The sequence below is a fragment of the Pyxicephalus adspersus genome, chromosome 8 (assembly GCF_032062135.1).
Source record: "Pyxicephalus adspersus chromosome 8, UCB_Pads_2.0, whole genome shotgun sequence".
Lineage (NCBI taxonomy): Eukaryota > Metazoa > Chordata > Amphibia > Anura > Pyxicephalidae > Pyxicephalus > Pyxicephalus adspersus.
The window spans coordinates 70,790,617-70,817,665 of NC_092865.1; positions in this window are offsets into that span (position 1 = coordinate 70,790,617).

The following is a 27,049-nucleotide window of genomic DNA, read 5'->3' on the forward strand; positions in this document are numbered from 1 at the left end:
ATAAAAGTGTAACCTCTCCAGAGCTTTAATGAATCAGGCCGAATGTATACGTGAGTCACCATCAGGAATCCTGCCCTGATAAATGCCATTCAGCTGTCACTGGAGAACATTCATATAGATAGAAAATCACTGCAAAGAGAATTAAATAGTTCAGCAGTATGAAGATACCACACATTAAAAAGTAGAAGTAGACTGTTTAAAAAGCCAGTTTTTGATGATCTACCTGTCCTTCAGTTAGACTTTATAACCACAAGGTAGACGTGTGTATTTCTTTTAGTAGAATAAATTTCAGAGTATATAGAAAGGTAGGTATATTTGTGGGACTTTAAAGGCAGTTCAGTACATGTCACAAAATAGGCTGAAATATAAAAAAAACAATATTTTATTAAATACAAGCCATAAAAACAATGGATGGAAATTTCATAAATGCTAATGCTCAATACATAGCAATTGTGTATATCATTGAGATGTTGTAAAAGATTCTGATATTCCAACGCGTTTCGCAGAATTAATCCGCTTCATCAGGGATTTTACAAGACCTCAATAATATTATTAGTATGAGAATAGGAGCCACACAGTGAAATTAGAGACACATTTTAATGAAATTTGTTAAGGGGATCTTGTCATTGGTTGGGAGATCAGTTTTACCAAATCAGTTCCTTACTAATGATTTTTTCTTTCAGTAAAAGAGAATTAAAGAACAAAGTATAATGCACTGACATATCAGTTACATCCCCTGGTAAATGGTCACTTACCATTTATTTTTTACAAAAATAGTTCTTAGTTAGAAAAATAGTTCTTCAACTTCTTTGGTAGGAGGTAGAAATATAAGGCACTGCAAAGCTTGACTGACCTGATATAAATAAAAGTTGGCTTTACTTTATATAAATTGCTCACATAGCAGCATACATATTTCCTAATGACAATAAAATTTACATTTGATGTCAGTAAGCTGAGATGGCTATCTGTGTCATTAAGTACCGGTAACTGATTAGTGTGATGATGACCTCTGAAGAGCTTCATCCTTCAGATGAAGAGTTCGTTATGATTTCTGACATCTTGCTGTTTAAAATAAGCATGTATAAAAACTTCAAACAAGAATGTCCATACCTTGAAATTTTTGCATGCATTCACGATAAAATATAGATTAAATGGAGTATGGATTTGCATAGAGAATCACCTGTTAGTAGTAGTGATCAAATACTTTAATTAATCACCTCTACCTAAATTCTAGGTATTTCAGCATTTGATCAGAATATGTAATTTTAGTAATCTTAGCTCAGCTCTGAGTTTAAATATCCGGCACAGAAAACATTAATCCAATAACAAGCGGCCGGATTGACATGCCAGTCTCCATCTTCTAAAGATGCTGTCATCAATGCTGTCATCAATGCAGTGCTTCCGTAAAGGGGGAACACAGCTAGACAAGGCGCCTTTTGTGCTAGTGAGACAGGGACAGCTTGGAGTAGTTGATGGGAAGAGTTAGAAGTGTTGGGGGGAAGAAACACACACAGAAAGTGATAGACAGCCCCTGCCATTTTCTGCTACTAGTCAGCAATTATTACAGCATTATAGAAATGTAAAAATATTGCCCACCAAATATAGCCATTAACAGCATTTTTGCAAAAGAAGGAAACAAGTATAGAAAAAAACGCCAAAAGATCTATAAAAATAATCTCTCAGTTTTTTTTAATAAATGAGTGCATAGAAGAAACATTTTCCAGTGTCTATGCCAATCAGTTGCATTTACCTACATTTGTAAATGTGTATCACATGTTCATCCCCCATGTTTTATCTTCAAACGTTCTTTAAACATGCAGGAAGTACAGAAAAAAGAATTTATATATATATTTTAACATACCCATAATGCCATAAATACATACATAGTACATAACTATTGATGTTACAGGAATATAGTATGCTCTGACCTTCCCTTTTGATATTGCATTACTAGTGTTGGTGTTCGAATTCGGGTTGTCCTTATATTCGACTCGAATATGGCTTTTTGAATTCGGATAAACTCAACCCCAAAATGGGATTCCAATCAGCTGTGACTCTAGATGAACTCTCAATGGAGTTTCTCCATTGAGGGTTCATCTGCAGTTCAGTTCCCACGGTCACTGGGCTGATAAGTACACGGAACTTGCGGTCACGTCACTCTGCTCCGTATTAGTTCTTGGATATAGATTCTCTATACAAGAAAGCATACTACAGTTACGCTACGGTTGAGCTGTCAGCTCCTCTCCCCTGATTGCTCTTGCAGTTCTACACAGTCCAGAATAATAACCCGAATCCCCCCCCCCATAGACTTTAAATGGTGTTCGAATTCGGCGTTCAATCACTCGGGCAAAAATATCGGGCTATTCAATCGAATAACACTATGCATTACACCTGTAAATCCTAAGCACATAGGCCCTGATTTATTAAAGTTCTCCAAGGCTGGAGAGAATACACTTTTAGAAGTGAAGCTGGGCGATCCAGAAAACATGGAATGGATTTATAAAAAAATAATTTGCTATTTGCTAGCAAATGTTTTGAACCCTGGAACAGATCCATTCCAGGTTTGCTGGATCACCCAGCTTCACTTCTGAAAGTGTATTCTCTCTAGTCTTGGAGAGCTTTCATAAATCAGGGCCATAGTGTTGGCCCTACCTATTTCACATCTGAGAAATTACAAAGAACAAGAGTTTGGTCAATCTTCAAAATCCAGGGAACCCAAAATAGCGAATATACAGTGATAACAAAGACATAGGTATCTGGATACAGCCAAGAGGGAAATGCACCATTTTTTTTAAATACTGTACAGAAGGAGGGGGGTTTTGTCATTTAGCTGTATTAAAAATACACAAACCTTTCACATAACATGCTGATGCCTTAAAGGTGTACAAGCCGTTATTGAACAGTATGATTAGCAGCATAAAAAGTGGTTGGCAGCAGAAATTGGCAAGTAGTTCATTGAGCTTCTCCCTGTTCCTGCTGATGCAAAACTGTTCTACCGCTTGCCAAATTCTGCCAAGCTCACATTAGGAAATATGTGACTGCTGCAGTTAAAACCCAGCTAGCAGGACATTTTTAAAACATTCAGAATATTTGGGTAGATTTATAAAACAAAGCTCTCGCCCAAGTATATATCTCAGTGCTCCCTTCCCTTGTGTGTGGAGTTACTCTTTTCTTGTATAAAAGCTTTAACAAAAGTCATTTTTTTTCAAAAAAAGGTTTTTCTTATCTCTTATATTATCTTATAGCTAAGATCTTATAGTTAGATTCTAGTAAAGAAATGTTGACCAAAACCCTAGAAAGATTACTGGTAATCTCATGCCAATCTTCGAAGTCCCAGGATTTCTGGAGCTTAGTTTTCCATTGTGATATATAAGCAAGCTTCTAGGAAGGGGAGGTGACAAAACATGAATATATGAGATTCAACCTTTGGAATAATCCTGAGATTTACACGTGGTTTTGAATAAGGTCATTTGGTGCTTAGTTTGTATACAGGAAATGCAATAATATTAGCTTGAGGCAATTTGTTCTTTCGTTTAAATGTTGCATGGACATGTCCAAATGATGAAATCACCTATTCCTAACAAGCATTTGTTTATTTTCTATTTAAATAAAGTAGGACTGTGATCAGATTATACTTTGGAGTTTCCCTAGAGCAGAGGTCGGCAAACTCCAGCCTTTAGGCCATGTACGGCCTAGCCAGTAGTTTGTTCTGGCCCCTGGCTGATCTGGCCTAATCCTGGCCAGCAACCCGCGGCTGAGTCAGAACAAACTACCAGAGCCACCAGAGCTCCGAAGCCGCATGAGGCTCTTGAGCCTCTATGTTGTGGCTCCCTTCCCTATTTACAGCGGCCAGCGTTAACACTTCCGCCACTGTGGCAAATAGGGAACATTCCCTGTCCTCCGTATGCATTGTGAAGGAGAAAGATTTCCCTTAAGGGGTTATTCCTGGTTGTGGTGGAGCCATTGGGGGGGGACTCGAGAAGGAGTCCGGCCTAGTGTGCTCCTGCCTACCCCTAAAATGGTCTAGTGGCCAAAAAAGTTTGCGGACCTTTTCCCTAGAGAGAAGCTAAAGGCAAATGGGGATGAGCATCTGCATTCTACCTATCTAAGACTCAAGTGGAATGGGATCAGTTAGGACACTGAATAGGTGGTCAAAGTTTACAAGAAACACAGGGTCTCTATAGTTGTCAGGGATATGAAAGTGCCTCTGTTTGGGCCCACACAGGGCAAGAATTTAGAGTTGTGTTCTGCACTATCTGTGCTGTTTGTGTTGCTGTATACCATAATAAATTGGAGGGAGGGATAAATAATACCCACCTATCTAGGTCCCCAGAGATCTTCCTAAACAGAAGTAGTGAAAGGAAAATCATGCCAATAGGCAAGGTGGTGCAACTTCACCCGCATCTGTGCCCATGCTTGGGAAGGTACCTGTCTTCACTCACAAGCTTGCCACTGATTGTGCATGTGTATGGGTGTGAATGCACATTGATTATTAACACAACCTGGCTATTTAAACAAGGACCTTGCAAAGGACCAATGCTGACTTATCATCAGCTGTACCTAAGGCTAGATACACATGTGCAATAATTGTCATTAGAAAACGAACGATTAACGACCGATCAATTTTGAACAATCGTATTGTGCACAATCCTGTGCATGCTGAAACGATTGTTCAAATATATTCCACCAATGGTGTACACAAGCTAGATACGATCGTTTGAACGATGCAGGAAGTGACATCTACAATGCAGAAAGTGTATTGGAGAATCATCCACAATTACTGAACACCCATACACACAATAGATAGCGAACGATTGTCCCTCAATCAGATCCCTCGGGACTGACGTTCCTTTCCAGTGGCATACTTTGTTCGTCGCCATTGTCGAGTTTTTTAATAACGATTATCGGGGAAACGATCAATAATCATTTGTTTCCAATGATAATTATTGAACGTGTATACGTAGCCTAAGACCCATACTATTTCTATAGTTCATGTTGGGAGGGTGGTAATATTTCACTTACAGAACAGGATCAAGAGCTACATTTGAGTTGCCCATAAAAATCAGGAAATCTTTAGCCACAGGAAGTAAAGTTGTGAATAGTTTTGAAAGACAAGCATTACCAACATAGTACATCAAAAAAGTTGTCAACTTAAAAATGATAAATACATGCCCCTACTATAAAGGACAACTGTCAAGACAGGGAAATTACACTCATGGGTTTTCCTTACCTTTAGAACAAGGAATCATCTATTGTAAATGGTAAATTTAGAAGAGAAGTGGGTTTCCCTAGGGCAAATACACATTCCCCCAAATTAATATTTAATATTAAACATTTAATGCATTTAGCTGACAAGATTAAACCCTGAGCATTGGGTCAGGTATTTTGTGCCTTGGCTGAAAGATTGCTGACTTAGCTCAAAGCTGGAGAACACATAGACTGCCTGGAAACTAACTGACTGGATGGATGCAAGATTAGAGAGAACATGGGTAGGAACATGAAAGGAGACATAAACCAAGCCGAAAAACCACAACAACAATATTTCTAAACAACATTACCTGATTAAAGATCATGTTGCCAACATGGAGTTCTTCCAGTCAACCCCAGAACAAAACAACATTTTTAAGGTTTAAGGGTTACCTGCTGCAACTACATCACTAAACGTCCTCAGCCATTCAAGTTTAATAACCCCCAGCATCAATCAGTCTAAAAAAATGAGTAGACCGGGGACTCTACCTCTCGGGGTGTCACACTGAATCCTTGACCACCCATTGAAAGTCCAAAAAAGAAGAAAACCCTGCATGTCATGTGACCAGGCTTAGAAAAGCATGAAATATCCCTGAAGAACCTTGGTATGTGTGTAGGAAGGTGGTCTTCAACTATGTTATGTAGAGCTTGCCTTACCACAAGTACCTGCACAATCTCAACCTAATATGGCCGGTCAATGGGCCGGATTTAGTAAAGCTCTCAAAGGCTGGAGTGGATACACTTTCATCAGTAAGGCTGGGTGAACTAGTAAACCTGGAATGGATCTGGTCCACGATTCATAATATTTGTTAGCAAATAGCAAATGACTTTAAAGAACTCCATTACAGGTTTGGTGGATCTCCCAGCTTCACTGATGAAAGTGTATCCTCTCCAGACTTGGACAGCTGGAATAAATCAGACCCAATGTACCAAGGTCCGGGTCTTTTGATATAATATTGTCTTTCTTTGAAAACTAAAAAAAAATAATAATTATGATTATTATTAACTAAATGTTTTAAACAAATAGCCACAATCTTACTTATTGTGCTGACGTTTCCCATTTTCACAATAGCCATAGAATGAAATTGCCCGTAGTCACTTCTTTTAACAGAAATAAAGGCATAAATTCTGTTTTTAAGCGAGCACAATATTGCTTCAGAGACATGTCTTAATGAGCTGCATTGGTTTTTTCTGTGTTGTCTGTAAATCAGGTTTCTGTAATATATATATAGCATCTCAAACTGCAGTACTTGGCAGCAAAGCTGTATGTTTTACTTGTGTTCAGTTAAAGAGAGAGAGAGAGAGATATATATATAGATATATATAGATATATATTACAATATAGCTAAAAATAGCTAAAAGACTTTGTTGGCTCATAGCAAGCCATACACTAGATACCTGTCCTCCGCAGACTTACCTGATCCCCAGTTCAGCTCCCCTTCTTTTCTGGGTTTAATGACACTTGGGGCAACTTGCTTTGTCCCCCGCTCTGCGCTTACAGGAGGAATGCTGGATAGTGGGGCCACATCACTCATTTAGGAACCAATCATAAGCATAAAGTTTGTTTGTTTATTTTTTAAGCCGCCAGGTGTGTTCCAAGGTGTTGGGTTTAAATTTAAACTTAGATTGTAAATCTGCACAATGTATTGTAAATTCTGTCCATGGATTAAAGAAATTAGATTCTGTTGTTAACTTGCACCACTTTTGGACACCAGAAACACAATAATTCCCCTTTTATACAAGAATGTACAGAACCTTTATGTAATTAGACATAAATACACTTTTTTTTTTTACATACACAACAGTTTTTTTTCTTGTCATAGATAGGCTGTGTTATATATATTTACTGCAAAGCACTATAATATTTACTGCTAAGCACACTAAATACACACTAAACACGTATTTTACTCTATTCAGCAGATTAATCTCTAGGCAAGTGTATCCCAGTCATGTTGTTTACTGAAGTCAGTAGCTCAAGGTGAATTTTACACACACAAGTTGATGCATATGTAAGGACTCATACTTAATAACATTTAAAATTAAACCCTAGGATTATTTAAATATTTTAATACAGCGTACATAAGTATTCTAACTTCTATTTCTTCTAGATCTGTGCAGTAATACAGTGTGATACTTTGTTCCTTTGTGCCTTTGTTCCTTTGTTCTTTTCTTTCTTTGGGCAGGTTTCTGGTCTTGTATCCAATATGTTCTGTAGTTTTCTGCAGGGAGCCTGTAGTGCATGGGTTTGCTGGGTCTTGCCAATGTTTTTTACATATGCTCTATATGTGCCCTACAGTGACAAGACTAAGATCTAGGTTTGCATTTGGTGTGTACAAATTAGATTTGTATCTTTTGTGACTATAAATTTAAATTTAAAGAAAAGTGGCTATTGAGGAATATATTTGAATACATTTTTGTGCCTGGTGATCAGCTTGAAACATAAAACTAGATAAATAAGAGCAATGACTCATTTTGTTATTTGTTTTCTAATGCTTTACCCATACTGACATTAAAGTGTACCAGCTAATGGGTACAGCAGAAAGCAGGAAATTCATTTTGCCCCTTTTTAGGGAGTAGAGCAAACAACTTTTTAGCTAGGTTCTGACAGTAAGGAAAGCTAATTTTAAGCAAGCTGGAATTAAACTGAACACAAATAAAACATACAGCTTTGTACTGCCAAGTACTGCTGTTTGATATGCTGGTGCACAAGTCAGAATGCCACCGAGGATCTAAAAACAGAAATAAGCTGAGAGTGCCCAAGCACTTTATTGCAGCTGCTTGGTTCATGCAGAGGGCAGTAAATCCCTTCCCTATGCCTCTATTAAGAAGTATGGGTGCTAAATCAATGGTAGGGGAATGGTGCAAAGAAGTTACCTGTTCTTTAAGATTAGAGTTAGTTGAAGCGAAACAGCCCATATGAGCTCACATAGGTTCAGCAAAATCTTCACCAATAGCATTCGCCACTGTTATCAGTTGGACAGTCCAGACCTTGTTAAGACCTAAAGTAAGTCTATGTACACACGTGCAATGATTGTCGTTTGAAAGGATCTTTCAGGAACGACTAACCACTGCACGATGCATGTACATAGGGCACCAATCTTCTCTATCGAGAGGGGAGCGGGAGAACGACAGAGCAGCACCCTGCTGCGCGCTCTTTTCCTTTGCTTCTTATAAGGTCGTTCGCCATCCATCGTCCGTGGAGCCGCCAGGACGGTCATTTGGACGATCGACGTCGGACGCTGTACACACGCCAGATTCTTGTTCAATAATAGCCCTGAGCCGATTATCGGACGAGAACCATTGGACATGTGTACGTAGCCTTAGTAATGGCTTATTATCAGTTTGTTGCTGTGCACCTAAATAACTTATTTAAAGACCTAATTAAAAGTGATCTATAGACACCACAGGTGGTTTCAGTGTTTTTTCTGTCCTAGAGTGTACTGTTTGTACAAACTTTTAATAGTTGCTATACAGCAATGTTTTAGGAGTGTTTTTTTTTCTTTTGTGATTGTCTACAATTGTTTCCACTCCTTGCCATAGTGGTGTGATCCCCATATGTGAAATTGGCCATTCCAGATCTAACAATGATGGCGTCTATTAGGTGTTTTCAGCATGCAGATTTATCTATTGAGTTGAATTTCTAAAATCTTCTTTGTCAGAATTTATTCTTGATACATAGTGGAATTATTATCTTCTTTGGGGGCCTGTAGGCTAACAATGATGAGGCAGGCATTGCCATTCGGGATATGTATAAATAGAAGAAAATGTATCTGGTTTTCAGGGAAAAAACCTTTAAACAACAAGATTGGGGGAAATGCTTTAAAGCTGTAAGTGCAGCTTTTTTTTTACCTTTTTTAGTGTTTTTTAGACCTATTTTAGTTTTTTAGGCTTTTATTCAGGCATGGAGCATAGGTGCCCAAGAAAATGGGGGAAACACGCACAATAAGTTCTGTACTGAGAAAAAAAAGCACAAACACATACCTACCAAGTCTAATTACAGGTAATCCTTGTCAATCAAGTAATCATGCATTACTTACAGATGTGTGTGTGCTGCAGACCTGTGGCTCTATGAATTGCACATATTTCTGAAATCAACTGCACAGTAAAATGATATGTCACTTTCCATGGAAATTCAGCATACGGGAAAATACTGCACTAATGAATCAGGGGTGCCAGATATCAGACTCAAGCTTGGAATGGTCATATATTTTTGATTGGCAAAAACATGGTTATGACCAAATCTGTCAAACCATCTCACAGCTTGCAGCTATGCTGTATCAAGAATTCATTTGACAGATGTCCTCTGGTCCCACAATTATGAGCAGAAGATAAAATAATGAAAAGCCTGCTTTGGTAAACTAAAGTGTAAGCGATAATTTGGGACAAGGTTTTATGGAGAATGCAGTGAATCAAACACTGTTAACATTGTGTGTAGAAACTCTTTTACCCCTTTTGCTTTTAACAGGTTGCTATTTCAGCTCTTCTATGGTCTGAATATGGAAATGTCCAATTAAGAAAAGAGTTCATCTGTCATACAGATTTGGTTCACTGCCTGTATAGATTGCTTTTATCCACCCACATGCACTTTACTCTTGCTGTGGTCCACAGTGACAGGAACAGTGTGGTTGACTCCACCATTTTATCCTCGTTGTTACGGCATTAAAAGTATTTTATACTTTACTTTTTTACATATAAGCAAATTTCACAAAAGCGTCATTAAAACAAAGCCTTTTACATTTCCACTGCTTTCACTGCTATCTTTTCCATATCTATTATGAAATATACAGAACCAACAGTACAACCTTTTAATTAGATCTTCCACCTTCAGAAAATATACAGTTTAAAGGAACTTTTGAAATATTGCAAACTGATGAATAATTCCCACATTTTGGAGTAAATGACCTTGTGTGCACCATTAAATAAACAGTGAAAAGTCCAACAAAACTAAATTTTATTAGCCTGGATTAAACTTTGTGTCTATATTAAATGACTAGTTTTAGAAAGAAGACAGTAAATAGTGTATAATAATGTTACTGAGTTTTGTAATTTATTTTATTTGGAGAGTAACCATTGGGAAGTTTTAGCCAAGTGCTAATCATTAAACATCAACATCAGAGAAATATTTATGTTGGTGATTCATACTGTAGTTTTACTTTATAGTTTAATAGTGCAGAAAATAGTTTTTGTTTTTTAACTTCAGTCTTGACAACAATGATGTCGTGTACATATTAAAAATATCAAAATTGGTTTCACCACCTGGGACGCAATACACAAGGATTTGTCTGGCAGTATAAATGCAAAATACACCTGGAAAAAAAGTGGCTTTAAGTTCTGATATTGAATGACCCTACTCTGCCTATTATTCACATGTGTGTGTTTATTTCAGCTTGAGTTGTTGAGCTCTCTAAACAACAGGCTTAAAAATAGTTTGGAAAACACATGAGAAGCAGCCTAAAACTCCACTTGCTGGTTGAAAATTAGAATAATAAATGGATTTACAATATTTCACAATATTTTCAGTCCTGATCACAATAAAGAGAGAACATAAGATAAAGAACACTCTACATTCCTTTTATTACTCAAAGAACTGGCTTATAGTAAGGAAGTTGTTTTGCACCGGTGTGATCCCAAGATTTGAGATTGGGCATCTTAGCACTTTATACTTTTTTTGTTTTTTTAATACATTTTTATTGACATTAAAAGAAGGTAATAAGGCAAAGAAGCACAACAAATCTTACATAATTATTAGTGGTAGGCTAAATATTACAAATATATATATATAAAATTTAGGAGGCATAAAATAGGAGTCAAAGAAAAGTTGTTGTTACAAACTATGAAGTACATAACAATAGCATATGAGCTAGGTCCTGGGAAACAAATAGAAGGGCGGTCCAATCTGCCACAAATTAAGGTAACATACAGGAGCTGTCAAGTCTCGAGGCTTGCAAATGGGATAAAAAAAAAAAAACTAGTGTTGGGTAAAGAAGACACCCAGCACTTTATACCTTTAGGTCAATGATCAGATCTTGGAACCTCTATATGTATTTCCTGGAACTATTACCCTAAGCATTTAAATGAAAAAAATTTAATGTTTTATATATATATATTTACCCCTGAATAAAGTACTAGTGCAAAATAACACTAATAAAGTTAAAAGATTGAAGAAACTTGAAAGACAGAAATGCTTAAAGCCAGCCTAAACTCCCTCAGCTCTGTCCCAACCCTTGTAAGGTAACAATTGTCTCCTCTCCTCCATTTTGTTTTTGTCAGCTATGTTAAGGGCTGTTTTATCCATACTGTGTCTGTAAATTGCTAATGACTGATTTGTGTTTTATATTTTTAAAAATTTAAAAAATAAAGTATTAAAAACTACATTTTTTACGTGGATAGGATAGACAACCCTCTTTTTTAAGGTAAATTGTACCTTTATTTTTTTTGGGGGGGGGGTAAATCTACTGCAGGCTACTTCATTTGATCTCGGGTGCGCAGAGTGAGATCGGGTGATGGAGAAGGTGGAAGAAGGACAAAGAAGGTGGCGGTGCCCAGATAGATTCCAGGACGACAGACGATGTACAGAAAAAACATTTTTGATTGCATTTGTATAGATTGAAAAGGGTTTAGAATCTCTATAAAGTTTTTATTTCCGTTTGTGCCTCTGTAATCCTAAACGCCTAAACACAAGTGGGGTCGTTTTTTTCATTGTTCAACCAAAAATGGAAAAGGATCTGGGGGTTCTAGTAGATCACAGAATAAATATTAGCATGCAATGCCAAGCTGCAATATCTAAAGCAGGGGTTCTTAACCTTTTGATGACTCCAGGCCCCCAATGGATTGTCCAATATGGTCCCACACCCCCCTTACTTGACTGTCGAAATAATCATCACCATTCTGTATATTAATTGCCAGTATGACTTCCAAATATGTCAACAGCTTGAATTTACTGTACTTTAGATATGGATAGCTAGGAAGGGAACATGAAATAAAATCATAAGCATTGATAACTTTATCATATTTATTTACAAAAAAAAAATAACAAATATACAAACAACTACAACTATTTTACAATATAACTTTGATTCACCAGTTTTAGATTATAAACCAATAATTTTACTTCTTACCGTTGAGTATTATACAAAAGAAGAAAATGAACTTAAATGTGCAAGTTTTTTCAATATCTCGACCCCATAACACAGACTTGTTGTTGTTTTTGTGCAATCAAAGCATGGAATCGGGGTACAGTTACGGACAAAGCTACTCGCAAGTCAATTTCTCCACTTTGATTTCAGATGTACCCAAGTGTAAAATAATACATTAAATAAAATACCAGTACCCAGAGATCGAGTCCCATACCCCCAGCATCAGGTTCCCATACCCCCAAGGGGTATGGATACCCCGGATCCCCAGATCTCAAGTACTTTCCTGTAATAAAAGAGGAATAGTCTGCAGAGATGGAGACATAATCCTGTCCCTGTACAAAGCATTTGTCAGACCACATCTGGAATATACAGTCCAGTTTTGGTCACCAGTTCACAAAAAGGACATTGTGGAATTGGAGAGAGTGCAGAGAAGGACAACTAAACTAATAAAAGGAATGGAGGAGCTCCGCTATGAGGAGAGATTAGCTGAACTGAATCTATTCTCCCTTGAACTTGATGAAATATTGTCTTTTTCCAACCTGACTTACTATGTAACTATATCAATTCAGCCTGAATCATGCCTGAATCGTGGCCAAATAAATGTTGAACAATTAGACTTCAAAGTGATTAAAAATGTGAAACGTTACAGTTGTCACCAGAACAGGAGGCAATGAGGAATCTTAAAACTGGGACATCTGTTCTGGTGACAAATGTCTAAAATGGGAACCTCACTCACTTCGTAGCTATTTCTTTTATTTTGTGTTCTGTTCTCAATACAGTAGAAGATGATAAATCTTGGTAATTGTATGCAGACAGCAAAAATAAACTGACAGAGGTTTTCATCCTTCTCTACGCTATCCTGAAAGTTGGCACTTTTAGTATTTGGCTTACAGAATCTCCCTGCACTCAGCTAACAAAAGGCCTAGTTCATTATTAGACATTTGCAGCGTGTTTGGAATAAAAAATCAATACGTAAGGGATTCCAATAATAGAGGAAGAGAAATTCGGTAGCACTTATGTTTTAGCGGCTAGCACAGAGTTAATGAGAAATTAGGTTGTCGGTTATTTCACAGGAAGCGATGATTCAGATACAATGCTTTAGGTGGAAAGATCAGAGAAAACCTAGCAAATGGATCAGAGGGAGATGATAAAAGGAACACACATCAGATCACCACCATATAAAACTGAATAGAACATGAAAGAAATCGGATGCCATCTGCTGGATAGGAGCACAGATTCACTGCCTCCATGCTGACAGATCAGAGAAAATATTCATGCCTGTATACACTTTCATTAAAAAATTATCCATTTATTACACATAGACAAGTAGATGTCCAACAATACAAAATATAATAATCAAACAAAATCAAGCCATGCTGCAGCAAATATATTACTACCACTGATTGCCACGAAGGTCTGAGGCACCTTCACTGTCTCCATGGAAATGGGCCACGGCCTTGCTGCATCGGTAAGCAACACTTTCACATTTCATGACTATCCACATTATTATTTCTTATTTATATACTGCCATCATCTTTTATGATGCTGTATGGGTACAAAATAGATGACTGCAGGTACCATAAATACATAACTCATACACAGTACAATATAAACATCCAGCAATACAAATACATAAAATACATAGCTAGCTAATGCAGAATATAATACATGACAGCTATACACGTTAATGTTCATAGAAAGAAATGTAATCTTGTATTATTATATTATCATCCTTATTACACTAATACTAGATTTCCTGATTTGTTTAACGTAAAGGTATCCAATAATGGTGATAAAGGTTAAATGTGCTTCCTGTTATCTTAAAAGAAAAATGCATTGAAGGGTAGTTTATGAAAAAATACACTATAAGCTCCAAGCAATGTACAATGAATACTTTTGTACTATGGTCACTGGTTTTATTTTCTAGAACAGGAATGGGCAAACTACCGCCCGCGGGCCGTATATGGCCCTATAGGAATGTTTCTCTGGCTCTTTGGGTGGTCCGGGGCTCTGGCCGGTGCCACCCCGAGCAGGGTCAGCAGAAGGACCAGAGCTGGGGAACTCGTCCCCTAGATCTGAGCCTGCGATGGGAGAGTGGGCGGGGTTATGCCATCATGATGTCACGTTCAGTGGCGTCATGACGGCATAACCCCACCCACTCTCCTATCGGCCCGGACCTCCTGTCAAATTATATTTTAGATTGTGGCCCCTGACTAAAAAAGTTTGCCCATTCCTGTTCTAGAAGCTGGAGGTAATGTAAGCCCACAGGCTTCTCGTAACTTCTCCAAGTGGAAATAAATTGCTGGGCCTTTTAATGAACCGGATATTATATTATCAGCTGCTTTGGATCATAAAAACTAAATGTCAAGTTTGAATATAATGGGCCTGATTTATTAAAGCTCTCCTAGACTGGAGAGGATACCCTTTCAGGGGTGAACCTGGGTGATCCAGGAAACCTTGAATGGATCTGGAGGATTCACAAAATTTACTAGTAGATAGCAAATTACTTTGATGAAATCATTTCCAGGTTTGCTGCATCACTCAGCTTCACTGGTGAAAGTGTATCCTCTGTAGCCTTGGAGAGCTTTAATAAATCGGGCCCTTATACATCTGAACTTTGCTATAGTGCCTTATGTGATTTTAGACTGGTTTAAAGCAGAAATAATCCTAATTAAACAACATTTTCCAGCAGGTGGGGCATTTTGATAGAGGACATGATATACGTATCTTCTGCCAAATCTCTTTTATTTACCTGCCAGCAATTGGAGCACAGTCCGCCAGGTGACATTAGGATGTATCTTGTGCTTGCATGTGCAGGAATTGAAGAAGAGGGAGATGGCAATGGTAGCTAAAGTAGGCTAAAGTGTTGTGATCAGTAATTACAATTTTATTCTAGTAGAAAAAGTGTTATAAATTTGGTTGTTAACTGGAAACACTCGCTGGAAGACAGTAAGAAACTTGGGACATAAGTAGGACATAAGGCCATTAAAGATATGTGTTATTATCCCTTTACAAATTAATATAAAAAAATAAATATACCTTAACCCTCAACCCTTACAAACAAACAAAAAAAAACAACAGCATGCCTAACAAATATTAGAAGAAACCTTACTGTAAATAGGTGGCTGAAGTGGCCATTACTTTAAGGTCTCAAGGCTATTCAAAGGTTCCTTGGCTTCGCCAATAACTACAGACAGTTCATTAGGTGTTACTACCTCAGGTTCCTGTGAGCATTCAGTTTCCAGTTTTGGTTTCCTGTTCCTGAACCTGGGTTGTCCTGACCCTGCCTGTTCTCTGCCTGCCCTGACCTGGTCGTGTTTTCGGTTTTGAATCTGCCTGTCGACTTTGTACTTTGCCTTCGGTTATCTCCAGCTGTCAGCTGCTACCTGCACGGGTGAGTCTGAGGGCCGCAACCTGGGTGCTGTTTGCAGCAAAGCCTAACACCCCTTGCGGGGTGCTCTGGTGAACACCGGTGGTAACTCAGACTCTGCGCCTCTGATATCATCTCGGCTAAACATGCTGGTAGCACAGAGGGTCCACCTCCTGTCTAGTGTCTTGTTTGTGTCTGTGAGATTATTTTATTGAGTTATGGCTAATAATGCCATGGCCTTTTTTATGAATAATGTTTCTAATAAGTATATGTTTTAGTGAATGGACTAAAAGTTTTTAAGCTATGCTAGATCTTTATTTGCCATAAAGAGCCACTATTCTTCTACTTTCTCTTTTTTGCACTATTACCTTTTGGCTCGGCAACCACTTTGGTGGTATTTTTCTAACCTTATCACTGCAGGATTGGTCCTCTCTCTTTTTTCCAGTCATTTAGATAAAGAGCAACTGTTCTGCAGGAAGATGGCAGGAAAGCACCTCTAGCGCTTGGATCTTATCACTGGTGCATCATGGACAACTACTATTCCACTAGGTTTGGACGTAAACATATATGAGCGGACGCTCATGGTCAAGAGCTGTCTGCAACTTGCTGGATGCTTTGACCTGAAAAAAGCCTCCCTGGGGAAGCCTGGCCATGGCATATTGAAAACAAGCAGCTCTGTGTCTATTAAGAGCTAGAAGGAGAAGGTTGTGCAAGTTGACCTGGGCTGGGTCATCTTCTCGACTACATTCTCAATTTTCTGCATTTGTAGAGAACACCTCAACAACACCTCATTTAGGAAATAATTGCCTGGAATGCCATTAAGAGCACAAGTGTCCTTTAATTTTCACAGAGAGCGGAAACTTTGCAAAGTTAAATTTTTTAACCCTCCAAGCTGTAAAAATATCCCCCCGTTAATGTCGATCGCCTTGATCCTAATGCGTTGAAGAGAAAGGTTAGATAGAATTACAATGTGTAATTGTCATATTCATTTAGGTGTTTTGCTACAGCATAATTATATTATTTCTTTTCACTGTATTGCATGTTTAGAGTATGTATTAGTGGAACCTTGCTGCCACCTAGGATAATATCTAGCTCTGCAGTCAGGCTAGTGAGCCAGTACTGAAAAAAAAGAACAGGCAGAGAATGTCTAAAAATGATTTGTTTAGTTAGTAAATAAGCATCCTTTAATTATAAATGATCCTGGGACATGCCTAATTTACCTTAAGCGTGAAAACAATTAATCTCTTTAACTTCAGCCATGTGGTTTAGCTGTTCTATAAAAGAGTCTGGAGTATAATTTTGTGAAAAGTATAGAGCAATGTCACACTTGGGGAGACAGGGCCACTAGGGGGTGCTACGGCTTTCACAGGAGTGGTGCGAGCCCTGAGAAGCGCAGGAGTCTAAGAAACCAGGTTTTATCCAGAGCCTCAGCTGGTTACTGCCACCAGGGTTACTTGGGCACACCAGGGTGCCCAGGATGAAACACGGTACCAAATCACAAGGCAGAAGAATTGTGAAGGAAGGTCGGGGTAGATGCAGGTAGCAAGCAGGAGAGGTCAGGTTACAAGCCAGGGGTCAAATACCAAGGATCCAGGAGACAGACACCAGTGACATAGGGGCCACCGCAGATACAGGGAACACAGGTGACACTGGAAGCAACAGGAGGCACAGGTGACTCAGGGATATCCACAGACAGGAACACTGGAACAGCAAAGGGAAGTTGGCTGAGAACCAACAGACTGGACAACGAGGGGTTAATACGAGAGCTGGATAGAGGAAAGACTAAATTAGCCAACAGGTGTACAGGAACTAGCTCAACAGAAGTAGTGGCTCGGCACCAGTGGAGACACGTTGCACAAACACTGAGTTCTGTGTCTGAGCTAGCTAAATAGCCAGGGATGAATTAAAAACTATTTTGTGATTGGCCAGTGGGTTGGACGAAGCTTAAAAATCTTGGGAACATAGGCATTCCCAGAGTCAGAGCTGCCAACATGCCCAGGAAAGGTTTGGGCTTTAGTGAGGAAGAGGTAACTGTGACAATCAAGCCCATACCAAACCCCCAATATTCGAGCCATTAGGATATACCCAAAGACAGGGAGTTGTACTCCCAAGTTTAAGTGTTCAGCCATCAACCTGTCCTCACTAAGGTGCCATCAGAAACACTTACTCCTTGGGGGGACCTTAAATACCATAATTACTGCAATGCAATGAGCCAGCCACTTCATGTTCAGTCATTCAGACCTAATGAGTAGACTCTGTGTAACTTTTGTAAATTGTTCCTAATTTAAAGCAGAACTACCGTCAGCTTGCAAAAATATAAAACTGGTGTCCCCATACACTCAGAATCCAATGCATGTTTAGTCCAGGAGGGAGGAGATAATAAGGTAGAGATTAATGCATACAATTTATTAATGAAAAGTTCTCTTCTTTTCTCCAGTCTTGGAATTTAGGTGGACTCCTAAAGTCCCTACTACGGTATATTGGCAAGAAAAGCAGTCACATAACTGCTGATGTCACTACAGGGACTGATGAATTCTTGAGAACCAACAGGAGCAGTCCAAGATTTCTGCTAGGTTCTGTGACCAATCGGACCCATACGAATGCAGGAAGGATAGGGACCATCTCTCGACTGCTCTCTCAGCTTAAGACAGTAACCCTTTTTTCCTCCAATACCACACATGGTCCTCATCATCTGCAAGTATGCTGTACATTACATCATGCAGGCAACTATTTCTCCAATTTAGGAAAATCCATTTACTGCTCCTCACCTCCCCATGTGCTTCACAAGTCTCAAGTCTTATCAGTTATCCTCTGCAACTGCTGATAGCAGATTAAATCACAAACATCAGTTTCTTTGTTTTTTATGTGTAATCATGCCAGTACAACCCTGTATGACCATAGCTCAATGAACTACTTTGTGACTCCAATGAATTCAAATAATTCAACATGAGCATGTGCAAAATAAACACCATGACAGCAGAATATTTCAGCATTGTCTTCAAAACACTGTACCAGACCATAGGCACTTCTGGATGGAATATATTTACAGTATATGCAGACCAATGTTGGATGGTCCTCGTATAAGAAAAGAGGTGAGCTTCAGATATCTACTAGAGCTTAAAATACTTGTACATAATTACATGCCTCCTAGTCTAAACAAGTATTGAATTCTGCATAGACATAACTTTTTTTGTAAAATTACCATCAATTTCATCTTGAAAGGAAATCTGTACAGGGATATTATAAAGACCCCTATTTCTAAAAATCTTTTAAATATGCTTGCTACCTGGCATTCCCTGCCCCTATCTCAGCCCACTACAGACACTTTATAACATCCAGATTCCGTTGTTAAAAACACAACATAAGGAAATATTGAAAGACCTTTCACCACTGAGGAAATATTTAAGGTACTTAAAATGCCTAAGAAAAGAGTTCACCTGATCTGGATGAATTCTCTATTTCCTACTATTGGTGCTAATTTGGTTTCTCATCTAGTTGACTACTCAATTTCTTACAAAAGGGTCACCCACTCTTTTATGGACACTAACTTGACCTACATCATCCATAAACCAGGCAACGACCCCACGGAAATAACAAATTATCAGCCTATTTCCCTAATAAATTGTGACCAAGATTATCTGTCCGTCCTAATTCCCTTCTTGGAGCATATATCCATCCAGACCAGATAAAAGATATCTATTGTCTCTCATAGGTTTAGACCTCCAATTTCTTAAACTTCTATCGTTCATATACGACAAGACTAATGTCTTCTTGCCGATCTTGCTATCTTTTACCATTTCTATCAATAGAGGAATTAGACAAGGTTGTCCTCTTTCTCCTCTTTTGTTTGCCATAGCGAGTGAACATTGCTATTGAGATCTGCTCCAATCCCGATATCAAGCTGAGCTAAATTCACTTTGTTTGCGGGCAACATACTAATGTATCTGTTATGCCCACCTGCTACTCTGCCAAAATTATTTATGGTACTGGAGACTAGTGTTGGTGTTCGAATTCGGGTTGACCTTATATGTGACCCGAATATGGCTGTTCGAATTCGGGTAGACCCGACTCGAAAAAAAATGAGATTCGACGGCAAAAATTCAGATAAAAAAAGTGTTAAAAAAATAAAAGTTAATGTTAAATAAATTTATTGAGTGTTTGTGTTTATTTACCTTGAATAAGAGATACTTGTGGAGCATCTTCTCAATGATTGCAGCTGAGTGTGCAATCCCCGGGGCACTACAGGTGTACAGGTTAATTATTTGACCGTGGGAACTTTGTGGTCACAGCTGTGACTGCAGGCGATCCCCGGGCACTAGAGGTCGAATGGGGACAAGTTTCCCGATTCATCACATCTAGTGCCCTGTGTTCTTGGATAGAGAAACTCAATCCAAGAACACATACAACTGGTATGGAGCTGCAAGAGCAATCTGATTGCTCTTGTAGCCCTTAATAGTCCCTAAAAATAACCTGAATTCTCCCACCATTGACTTCAACGGTGTTCGAATTCGGCATTCGGTCACCTGAACAATATCTCACTATTCGATCGGATAGCTGTCAAATCAAATAGTGAGATATTCGACCAACGCTACTGGAAACCTTCACTGGTTTATCAGGACTGCAAGTAAGCTCCTCCAAATCTCAAGCACTAAACATAAATGTCATTTTGAATCTTCTTTCTACCCTTAAATAAAGCTTTTCCTTGTCTTGGGGCAATAGGCTGAAGAAAAAGTATTTAATGTTTCCAATGAGGCTATTGACATGAAATTGGCATATTGACATAAACCAGATGTTGGCAACAACCCAAGTAATCAACACTTACAAAGAAATCAAAACAAATAAGTCCATAAATTAACTTTAATGTTAATAAATATTAAACACATAAAGAAAAGTAGGTTCAAAAAGGCACGGACAGCCACAATTCACATCACCCAAAAAACACCATACCAAGAGTAAAGTTTGGAGGGGGGGACATCATGGTGCAGGGCTGGTTCCCAGCATATGGTACTGGCAGGATTCATGTAACTGAAGGAAGAATGAATAGAGAAATATACCGGGACATTCTTAATAAGAATCTGCTGCCATCTACTAGGATGCTGAAGATGAAACTGGGGTGTATAGTGGCAATACAAATAAATGTCTTTCCCAGAGTGCTAGATCTCTACCCATACCCATTGTGCAACCCCCAAGCGCAATCCTTTCTCATTTCCAAACTCACATTTAAGACTTTTTATGGCATGGTAAGCATAGTAGAATTCAAAAGACCATTACGTCCGCCCTCAAGTCTCAAGGAGGTTTAGGTGTCCCAGACTTTTAGCATTATCATAGAGCAAATAGCACACCTCCCACTAAGTACCTTGCCAACAGCCCATTTACAATGGGGGCAACTTGAAGCCTTTGCTTGTCATTACAACCGCTTGTCTTCTGCTTTATGCTTCGAGATTGTGCAAGGACTTGAGGAATCAAAGTGGTTTATGGAAAGGGTGGTTGTCACTCAGGATTGTTCTGATTTCTTGTATGTAAAATGGTCTACTTTAATTCATCATGTCAGGTATCATTGTATTGTTGCATTATTTTGCGCTTTCTTACCTCTTTTTATTAACTATTAAAACAAACAAAAAATTGAAATACAAAAAATTGAGGAGGACAACTTAAGCAAGTAGAAGCAATTTAAACAACAAAAGAGCTCCTATACAACAGATATATTTTAAAACTGTACCTAAAAGTGTTATAGTATTACAGAATTCTTCTTTTTACAAGATGGCAAACTAACATACCTGACTGTGATACGCATAGATCAACGCCTAGAACTAAAGGTAAAGCTGTATTCCTAATTATTTATTTTAAGATTTATATATGGCGGAGGGGTTAGAACATGAGTGGGCAAACTTTTTGGCTCAGGCCCACAATGAGTTTAATATTGGACAGAAGGTCCGGGCCAATATAAGAGCATTTACCCCCCATATTCAGAACATTTCCAGGTCCAGTCACTTTCACCTACACAACATCAACAAAATCCGCCCCTACCTATCCCCAGAGACCACCAAACTACTTGTATACGCTCTTATCATCTCTCGTCTGGACTACTGTAACCTCCTCCTCTCTGGTATTCTCTTAACCCGACTCTCTCCTCTACAACTAATTATGAATGCTGAATCCCTTTGTATTTCTCTTTATTTGCTTCCATTTCACCTTAGAATCAAATTCATCTACTCTGCTTTGCCTTCAAATCCCTCCACAGTTCTTGCCCCACTTACCGCTTCTCCAATGACCTACTAATGACTTCCTCACTCATAACCTCATCACACGCATAGATCCAAGACTTTTTCTAGAGCTGCCCCAACTTGCTCTCACTCTCTGTATCTGTCTGTCATTTGCCACCTCTATTTATTGTATAGCGCTGCATAATATGATGGCGCTATATAAATCCTGTTTATTAATAATAACAATAATAATAATAATAATAATATAGATAGATAGATGGAAAGTGTGTGAACTAATAAAAAAATTGTGTAAAAAAGCTCAATGGACCATAGTTTGCCCATGCCTAGGTCAGAACCACTTTTATTGCTGTCTGAGTCCCAAGAATACAATTTCATAAATTAAAAGAAGGTAAATCCAAAATTTGAGTTGAAACAATAACAAGAATAAAGGGGAAATCTTCCAGCTAGGTCATTTGTTCCTGTGACAACTGCCTAAGAGGGGATTTTACTAACATTAGAAAGATATCTTCTCACTATGGGCCTAATTTATTCAAGTTCTCCAAGGATGGAGAGGATACACTTTTATCAGTGAAGCTCGGTGATCCAGCAAACCTGGAATGGATCTGGTCCAGGATTGAAAATTTTTGCTAACAAAAAGCAAATGACTTTTAAGAAATCCTATCCAGGTTTGCTGGATCACCCAGCTTCACTGATGAAAGTGTAACCTCTCCAGCCTTGGAGAACTATAATAAATCAGGCTCTATGTGTTCAGTGTTAAGGACAGGAAGTGAAAACTCATCATGAGACACAGTAAAAAAAAAGACAATTTTAACCCTTTCCAACTTGTTCCAAAATGAAGCAGGACAGTTGACTACTATTACTGCAAGCCCTTGTTGCTATTTTGTGACCCAAGACTATTCTAAATATATGGATATAGTAAAAAACTGGTTGATGGCAAGTGCACTATTTGCTTTTTTTCCAGTGTATTTACCAATACACTTTTGTAATAGGCCTCAAAAAGCATGAAATAAAAAAAGCATAAAATTTAGGACTTATAGGACTAAAAAATAGGACTAGAGAAAAAAGTGGGTACCATCCATGATGAAACACAAAGAGCTATTTTTATAAATCAGTGAATCTGACATTAAAACTTTTCCTGGTTAAGAATCAACCACTGTCAATGAAAATATCTGGGCCTGGAAGACTCTCCACCAGAAAATGTCAATGGATGTGAGATTCACTTGATAATAAATATTTAGGAAGGTGATTGTCATGGTGCCGCAGGGGGGGATGGTGGAGCCTCTGTGTCACCAGCTCAGGTGGCAGAGACGTGAGCGGGGCGCAGAGTCTAAGCAGCTGCCCAGTCTTCACCAGAGCCTCTAGAGGTGAGGATGTTACACTGCGGGCAACTGCCAGGATGCGGCCCCTGTGCACGCAGAGGCAGGTAAGTGCTGACAGACAGGAATCAGGTGAGGTGCCAAAATGTGAGACAGAACCATGGTCAAAAAAGCCAGAGGTCAGAGCAGGTGGCAAGCAGTTTTATCACCAGAGGGAGTGCTGGAGACGAGAGGTAGGTGGTGCTCACATCTCCGCCAGCAGGGGAGCGCATCTGCGAAACACTCTAGTCCTTTAAGGTAAGGGAGCAGCTGACTGGGAGTCACATGACCTGGAACAAGAAGTGAGCGGAGGAGGTGATCCCTGAGCGGAGTTGGTGCAGGCAGCAGGGGAGTGCAAGGCCGGTGACACTGAAGGGGGCACAGATCCCCTGGTCCAGTGGGGATTTGTGACAGTGATTTACAAAGCAAATGAACAGCAACAATTATTTTGAAGTAACATATGTTATAAAAGACCCCAAATAAGTTAAAATTCTAGCCAATTATTAAAAATATATTTGCTAAGGACTTTACAACTTTAATAAATGCTACAAAAATTGCCTAACTTCTAAATCCATCTTATGCTAAAACACAAAAAAACAGTTACAACAAGGGTGCAAAAAAATACTGAAAACCAGTTTTATAACTGTACAGTAGCATATATAATAAATATAATGATTACTTTGTATTGGATTCAGTTGAATCCAATACAAAATTATTTGATATTCCTGCCATGCTCCCTTGCACGCACTGTCACCGGGAACTCCCGGTGAACATCCATCAAGAGGACACGGCCAGAGGATGGGATCTGACGGGGAGGATGCCGGAGGACGCTGATAGGACCAGGTGTTTTTTTTAATGTTTTTAGCTACCCTGAGTGTGGCTCAGGGTTACCGCTTGCAGCATGTTTTTTTTTTTTACCCGGAGCCACACTCGGGATTACCACTAAGGGGGTTCATTGTTAAAATTCTTTAGGTTTCTGATTGATTGTGCTACATAAATTATTACCAGACAGATCATTGATTTGAAACAATTAGCTAAGAGTAGGAATCTTTTAGCCTTTTTCCTTTTAGTCTTTGATGTCCAAAGGCCTTTGATTCTTTCTCCTGGGAATATTTGCTCTGATGGACTTTTTGGGAACAAATGCAGGAGAATAAACCCTTTTATTACACACCAAAAGCTTTCATTTTAAGAGGAACTTTGATCCATTTAAATATTTAGAAATACAGGTCACCTATCCTTCTGAAGGGAAGGGTTTGTAAGGGTTGCATTTTTTATTTATTATAGTCAGGGATACAAAAAATATTTGAGAAACACAAAAGATGGAACTGCTAGTAATGGATAACATTTATATGGTTTAAAAAGTCATACTTCACCCTCCACACACATATGGACACATTTTTATTTGAAGAAAACCTTTATTCCATAAGTACAGCTCTTTAGCATCCTAAAACATCCATAATGGTTTTACCATAATTTCATACATATTGGTATAATAGTACACAAGTATAGGTAGTATAGTGTATAGTCAAATAGTATAGGACCAATTTTTTTAGGATCTAGCCGCCTCTTACAGACTGCTCATCACACTAAAGAGTGAGCATGGATGGAGTCAGATGTCTTTAATGGATGGTCTTTCAGTCATCTGATCTAAGGATAGGGAAAGCTTTATGGGATGTCCTAAAATTCAAAGTCCTGCATGGTCCAATTCGCAAGGAGCCTGAAGCCAGGTCATCATTTTCTTAATTTCACTTTCTTATAAAACTTTAGGATTTTGTTTCTTAGTATATGCTTTAATATGGAGTTTCTTTGTATAACATTTATTTTATTTATAACTCACCTTTATTAAAAGGGGTAAGCATTTCTGAGCAAGGTCCTCTCCTCCTTCTGTGTGACTGTCTGTCTTTAATGTACAGCGCTGCATAATATGTTGGCGTTATATAAATACTGTTTATTATTAATAATAGTAATAATAATAAGTAATAAGGGTGGCAATAATGCAAAGGGAAGATTGGCCTACTGAGTATTGTGTAGAAAAGAGTATTTGCCACATGTGCTTTATTTGGGTGGGGTATTTTTGGGTACTGTCAATCTCTTAATCTTTATACACACAGTTTAAATGACATTTATTCTTGATTATCAAAAAAACAAAACAAAAAACAACAACCATATTGACATCAAAACATCTTTTGTTTTTTTGAATATACAGACTTTCTTTGTGAGGATTCTCTTTCATTAAGGTGAAGTTTTGCTCTTGACACGTTTCTCCTATTTCAGGTAGTCCCCGGGTTACATACGAGGTAGGGTTGTTCTTAAGTTGAATTTGTATGTAAGTCGGAACAGGTACATTATTTCAATAAATGCAATTGATTCACAAACAAAGCAAAAAAAAAACTTCATGGAGCCTAGACATTCTTTAACTTCTGGAGCAAGCTGTGCTTTAATATGCAAAAAGAAACAACTGCAGAGTTTGTCTTGGTCATTAAAGAGTTACAAGATGTTGCTCAGCTGTGTTTAGCAAAAGATTTCTTCTCCGCCCTGCACAGGAGCGAGCAGGGAAGCCCCTTTCGTATCTAGGAGTCGTCCGTATGTCGGATGTCCTTAACCCGAGGAGTACCTGTACAGCTTCATGAGAGGAACAAATCTTAGTTGCTCCATATATGGCTCTAAATACAAATAAAGACAATTTTATTTACTTTTACCACATAAATTTGTTTTTACTGAAAAAAAGAGTACAGAAATAAAATACAGAGTAGTGCCACTAGAAATTAGGTGGTCCAAACTATTTGCAATACCCATTTTACCCAATAACATGTGGAATTACTGACACTTTATGGTGCATGACTGAACTGTTCCGCTGTTTAATGTAATGAAATAAAGTAGTGATTGGCATATAGATTTATTGCCACATCCCATCAATAGGTAACAACATCCTTAAAACCTACAAACAACATGGAACAGAAAAAGTTGCATTATTCCAAGTAATGCATAAAACACCAATCCTTGGTATGGGGACCTGTAAAACAATAATCTCCTGGATGGGACAGAGTACATAAAGGCTCCTAAGACAAGTGATTATATGACCACAAATAGGAAGTTAAATATGGTAAGATAAAGTCTTTTGAATAGGACAATACATTTTGTTGTCTTTAAATACTAATTTGATTTTATCTTCTTCGATACATGCTGTACTGAATTACCACCTCATCATTCTTAATATCTTAAATTTACCAAGATGGCTCCACCAGACATTACTAAAGCAATAAACCCTTTCAGTCATTAATAGCCATTAACAGACCATTAATAAATTATTTCCCCCCAGGAGTTAAAATGTATTAACTTCAAGCAATTCTTAAAACATAAATTCTACTTCCAAATATTAGTTCTTTTTAGCTTTATATAAATCAGTTCATTTTTGACAGTAGTTAAAAAAGTGTTAACAGTTCCCTAACAATAAATACGACTTAGCAGCTCATATGTAATTATCCACCCAATTAAAAACCTAACCATGACAATTATAATTAAGCAGTTATCTGACACCTATTAAGCCAGTGTGACACTACTCACACCTCAAAAATCATCTTACTTTATCCTGTATCTGCTCTGATTCAACTAAACAAAAAGGTCAGGGCTTGTAGATGAGCCACTCCAACTCTGAAAAACATTACTGTGAAAGACCAGAGAATCAAAAATCAACTACTAGCACAGATAGATAAGGCT